The sequence below is a fragment of the Pteropus alecto genome, unplaced genomic scaffold, assembly GCF_000325575.1.
Source record: "Pteropus alecto unplaced genomic scaffold, ASM32557v1 scaffold3, whole genome shotgun sequence".
In the NCBI taxonomy this organism is placed as follows: Eukaryota; Metazoa; Chordata; class Mammalia; order Chiroptera; family Pteropodidae; genus Pteropus; species Pteropus alecto.
In genome coordinates, this window is record NW_006442484.1 from 26424938 (window position 1) to 26431314 (window position 6377).

A 6377-nucleotide genomic window follows, 5' to 3' on the forward strand; every position below is an offset into this window, starting at 1 on the left:
GAAGTCTTAGAATGTATCCCTCATGAATAAGAGGTGGGGGGAGGGGGCTATTGTACATGTACAACTGTATGATTTCATTTATATGAAAATCAAAAGTAAGCTAAACTAATTTATTGTGATTAGAGGTTAGATTACTGTCTTCTTGGAAGGGTGTACCAACTGATAGGGAACATAGGGAGCGTTGCGGGGTGCTTGAAATGTTCTATATCTTTATCTTGGTGTTGTTTACACAAAAGTACACATATATTTGTTAAAATTCTTCCAGGTGTACACATGAGATCTGTGTCTTTTACTATAAGATATATCTCAATTAGAAAGAAAAAAATCATGGTGGTGAACTCTAACAATATATAATCAAAATGAGAAGTTACTATTGAAATTAATGACACTTTAAGCATTATCTTATTTGAAGAAAGTTCTACTGAGAGAAATTCTTAAATTAATTATATAAACATTTCTAGACCCAAACATTCAAATGAGTGAAGCCACTTAGTTACCTTGGAGGCCCCCCGTTCAAATTGCAATGACGTCACTCTTTAATTGTTGTCACTACTCTTTAGAAACTGTCTTCCTAGACTTAGATTTTGAATGTGAACAGGAGGTCATATGTTTGTCTTTTGAAAGTGTTCTAAGCTTTTACTACATATAAAAATAATTTGAAACCACTATAGGCTGTACAGAGGATTTGCAGTATGACTAAAAACATTTCTGTTGTTCAATAATAAGGAATGCTTGAATAAAAAATGAGAGTAATTATGTTGTCTGGCTCCAAAAATATTCCTAAGGTTGATTCCAAAAAAAAAAAAAAAAAAATTTCTAAAATGTGCAGACCTTTGTTAGCATCAAAGATAAAAGCTTTATGGCTTACCCAAGCTTCACATGTTTGCACAGTCGAAAAGAACTTGGCTTTTGGAACTCAAATATGTCCAAATCCAGAAAATTAAGTAACTTCATATTATTTCAGCAACTCTGACAGAAACTTACCATTGTAAATTCCTTATTCTCACAAGGTACCTCTACCTTAATTGACTGTAGGGTAGGGAAATAACCCTCAGAGCTTCCTCTCTAGTAAAACAAAACAAAACAAAACAAAACAAAACAAAAAAACAGCTCATCTCTGTTTTGAAGGGACACATCCCTCCTCTTTGCCTTCAGGAGGGCTGAGGTTTATATCAGTGACATATGTCACCTTTCTTCCAGTTTTCAAATGATCTATTTTGTTTAATCAACTCAGGACACATTCTGTAGTCTCACATCTTTCACAATTATCCTGTCATTCTCACTCTTTTCTTTAAAAAAGCATTAGAGCCAACAGACACGGTTGCCCATTTTACTACCTCCTTGCAAGGTAATCTTGAAAGACATATCTGGTCTTTCTCAGTCTCAATTTCCTTGTTTATGAAATGATTGTGCTATAATGCTACCTTGCTAGGTTGTTGGAAAATGTCCAAGAAACATTCTAAACTAAAGATTAGAGAAAGTCCCTTCTCTTTTCTAGGCCCTACCCTAATTAATCTGCTCCTTTTATAAGCATTGTGGGAAAACTTCAGAATTCCAGGATGAGCCAAAAATAATTTCCTACAAATTCTTTTAATTTCCGCTCTAGAAAATATTAGGTATTGTTCACATATTTCCCACATTGGATTCTCAATCATGTCTCTGTTGGGGAGGCTTCTTTTTGTAAAATATATGTATATTTATAATAAATATGTACTTATTTATTTATTTAAAATTAAAGCAGTAATGTGTGGAGAAAATTATACAGGTACCTTCTGGTATCATTTCTCTAGGGATAAGATGACATATCTCCCTTTTTATACTTAAATGATTGATAATGATGACATCCAACTCATCTCCTTTCTTATATAGGGCCCTGATATGACATGTCTTCTCTTTTCTAACAGAAATATGACAGAATATCAACATAGAACAGTTCTCATGATAGAGCAAGAGGATTTGATAAATATCTCATGCTTTCGTTCTCTCTCTTTTATGTAGCTTATATGAAACATTTCTATTGGCAGAGAATAGATGGATGCAGTATTCATAAAGGTATAATACATTTTTATTCTAGGCTGTTTAGCTTATTTGCATTGTAGCAAATTTTTAATTTCCTAGGCACAAGTTCATTTAGGTCATTGACTCACAGACCACCATTTATGAGGTTTATTCTGGTTACTAATAATATTTGCCTTATTGTTGAGTTTAGCTAGTTTCCAAATATATGATCTCTCTTTCTTGAATTAACTTTTTAAACAGAGTCAGAAAAGATTGTTTCATTTTATTTGTTCTCAATTAACATTATCTATGAGCTGAAGTATGTTTCAATTTATGTCAGGCTTCCAGAAACAATGGTGACACTCTTAGCCATCATTAACATCCAACCAAAATACAATATACACTTCTGAGGTATGCTATCTTCCTTCTTATAAGAACACAATAAATTCCAGCTTCTTCGCTTTATAGGCTCCAATAGGCGCTAAGAGAACATTAGTTGGTTTTATTAAAATGCACACATATAATTACTAAACCTAATACTAAAACTGCACAACCTTTTATTATGTTTAAAGCAATGGTCTGAAATGACAACCAGTGTCCCTTAAAGTGATGACAATTTTTGTTTGATTTTTTTTGTTGTTGTTTTTAATTTTGTTTTTAAAAACAAATGCAATAAGTAGAATTCCAGGCTTCTCAGGTTAAACCAGCAAAATAAGCCAACTGCAGCCACTAGTGTACACACAAATGTGCTGACAAGGGGTACAAACATAACAGAATTGGTAAAAAGAAAGTAATTGAACTGGTACTTCTAAAGTAACAACTGAGCAATGTGATTTTTCTAGCAGAACTCACTCCTTGCCAGAGTTGAGACATATATAAGATTATCACATAAATCTGAAGGTACATTTTTAGTCTCGCATATTCATTGTCTAGCCATTACTAATTCTCCCTGCATGAGCTTGCAAATCAAGAACCATAACTCAAGTTGAAGAACTTTTCCACGTGTTTATTGTAAGATTCATTATTGCTATGGTTGTCTGTACCCAGTTTTCATCTTTACTTCTCTGAGCAAGGGGGACTAATTGGACAGCCCAATTGCCTTATCAGTGGCTGTCAAATAGTGAGTGCATTGTGGTACAAGGCCAAAGGCCTCCCCATGGCTTCCCTCAATTCTCCCACACTGAGGTGGAGCTGATTATTTCCAAAGGAAGTGGACAAGGTTGCCAAGGTTTATTTCAGTCGAATGGCCTCAGGGCAATTCGGGTATATTTTAATTACTAAAGAAGGATTTAGATTTATGCAGAAACTTAAAAAGAAACTTAAACTATCTTTCTACTTAACATATTTCACATTTCTTGGCACCCAAAAGGCTCAAAATATTGAACTTTTCTTTTTCCAGGCAATAGTCTCAATGATCCAGATCTGAAGTGTAGAAAAGCAATTACTTTGAGGTCTTCACCATTCCAAATACCAGTGAGTAGTAATGAATATGCTGCCATGATAATAGAAATATTTGGTGTAAAATTAAGTATATACTTTTTAACCATTTTTTTCAAAAGATTTATCTAGTGCTAGTTTAGAATGTGTATGGACAAATTATAATTAGTATTTGTTCCAATCCACTGATTACCTTCTGTAGTTAATAAAATAGTCGATCTCTTCCAAAATAGCTGTATTCTCATATAATCTAGTTTTTACTGACACATAATGTCCAAGCATATGGTTTGTTCTATAGAAACATACATTGAAAGTCCGTGGTTGGTCTCCAGGTGCAGCTCTCTCCACAAAGGCCTGAAACATGAACTTAATCTCCTCCTGACTTCTGCAGAGAGGTTAAGATATGCTATAAATTGACTTGCTTCCCACCAAAGAAATGTCTTTCATTTCAGATTCTAAATAGTGCAGAAGAGCAGAGGGCCGGAGTAATTCTAAAGAAGGAATGTTGTAACTTCAGCCTTGGGAAGTAATAGCCTTCGTCAGAAGTAGTGAGATTATGGAAACAAACTAGGAAAAGATTGACTGAAGGCCTTGGGACTTGGTGTCCCTCTGAGTTATATTTCAATGGAGACTCAAGAGACATCTAGTAACTATGTCCAAACGTATGCTATTCTAGAAACTCAGCTCAGCTGGACCCCTAGATACATTTCAATAACCCCATGCCAGGGACCCTTGTTAAGGGCAGTGACCTGGGAAGTTCTTCTTGATTAGGGTGCACAGTAGCATGCATAGTAGCTAGTACAGAATCCAAAGGTATCTAGTTGATTAGGCCAAACACAAATTCTGATTCCTTTGTAGTAACCTGATACAAGGTGCACCTAGCTAATGTCTATGCTTCTCCTTTAGAAATAGTTAATTTCCAAAATAAAACCTCTCAGGGACACATCTTCTTTTAGAGTCTCTTTCAACAGAAGACAGAGCTCCAAACACTCCTGTCTCCTAACTGCCTCTAATCAGTATGCATTTAATATCCTGAGTAATAGTAATATGTTAATCAAGTCTCAGACACCTATTTAAATCTTACCATAATGAGATAACATATACAAAGACTAGCATAGAAACAGGAAGTATTGGTCTTCTTTTCCTCTCAGCAAACACACAGGGAAGATTAAGCATTGCTATCAAAATGAGCTTATGCATGTAAAAGCACTTCATTGAATATAGAATTTTAAGATAGTATTACTCTGCTGGGTTTTTTTGTCCCACTAGACTAAAAGAATATAAGTAATTGTTCAGCAGATTTATCTAGGTTCTTTCATCTAATTACTAATCAATTTCATCAATATTATTCAAGCAAAAATTCATTCGGATTGTAATCCATAATATTAATTGGATGTATAGAAAATTTATGTATAGAATTATTCATCAGTATTTTTTGTACTTACAACTTTGAAAATTAGAGACACTTTAATTGTCTAACCACAGGGTACTGGTTAAAGAAAATTACAGTGCCACTCAATAATTATAAACCATTCTAAAATAATATTTAAAAACCTATGAAATAATCATAATTTATTTTTAGGTAAGAGAAACAAATTACAAAATAGTAGGTAGAAAATATATGTAAAAAATACATATAAACACACATACATCTAGGTAAGAAATTTTTTTAGACTTGTAAGAGACATACAAAACGCTAACAGGACAGAAATTCTGAATTAAAAACATTACTTCTGTACTTTAATGCACTGTGTATATTTCCCACTTCTATACATTATCTTATATAATAGGAAAAAACAATTATTACAGAAGAAAAAAATCAACGTAGTGGAAATAATTTGTGGTGAAAATGACCTAGCTATAAGAGATAGTGTAGGCAAAACACCTGGCTGGTTGAATTTTCCAGTTTTCCACCAGTTGTTTTTGATTATGTAGGCATAGCCTCATTTGCCAGTTTAGAAGCACAGACTTCCAGAAAGTCTAAACAAAGAAAATGTAGATAGCACCAGCAGAGGTTGTTAATTTTTCCATTAGACCAACCATCTGATTTCCTTGACTCTCCAGCCCAGGATGAGTTTCTGGCTCAAGGTATCAGTTAACTCCAAGCAGGGCTACATAAGTGTTTGTGGTGGAGGTGGCCTGCTGGTCTTGTGAGTGGTGAGTGGTCTCTGGCAGATGTCCAAGAAATCCAGATGTTAAGGAAGATCACTGATTGTAAAGATATGGGAGAATTTCATATCCTTCTAACAGGGAGACACAACAAAGCAGCAAAGTAAATGGCTATGGGAAAACAGTCCTCTGAAGGGTATGCTCAAATCATTTTTGCATGTCATAGAAGATCAAGACTCTGAACTATATGCCAGGCATTTTTTGAATTTTCCTTCACTTAAACTAAAAATTAAAAATATCTGAGACATTAGCCCAAATCCTTGGACTTTTGCCACATATACACTTACCACCAGTAAATCATGGCTGTCTGACTTACCTTGGATGGATTGTTTTTGAACTACATTTCCTTTAGAGAAAGACAGTGAACAAATAGGAATCCCAGTAGATGCTGCTCTCTCTCTCTCCCGTTTTTTGTTTGTTTTACTTTTTTCATTTTCGCCACCCTATTCTAACTTGAAACAGCCTTTAAGTACACTAGGGGCTGTCATATTTTCTACCTAGAAATATTATTGGCATTTGAAGGAAATGAGAAATCCTAGAAACCTTTTTTGAAATGCCATACCTTAAGAAAACATCGCCATATGTTTGTTCATCATATTTACTTGTCATTTTGTTGTCTTCAAAAAAACTTATATCAAGTACACAGACATAGAGACTGAGCTGATATTCTCTAAGAATCAATAGAACATGGCACCTGCCTCACCAATCTACTGCAGGTATGCCTATGGATGTAGGTTTAGCCCTGAGTGCTTAAGATAGAGCCATGATTTCAA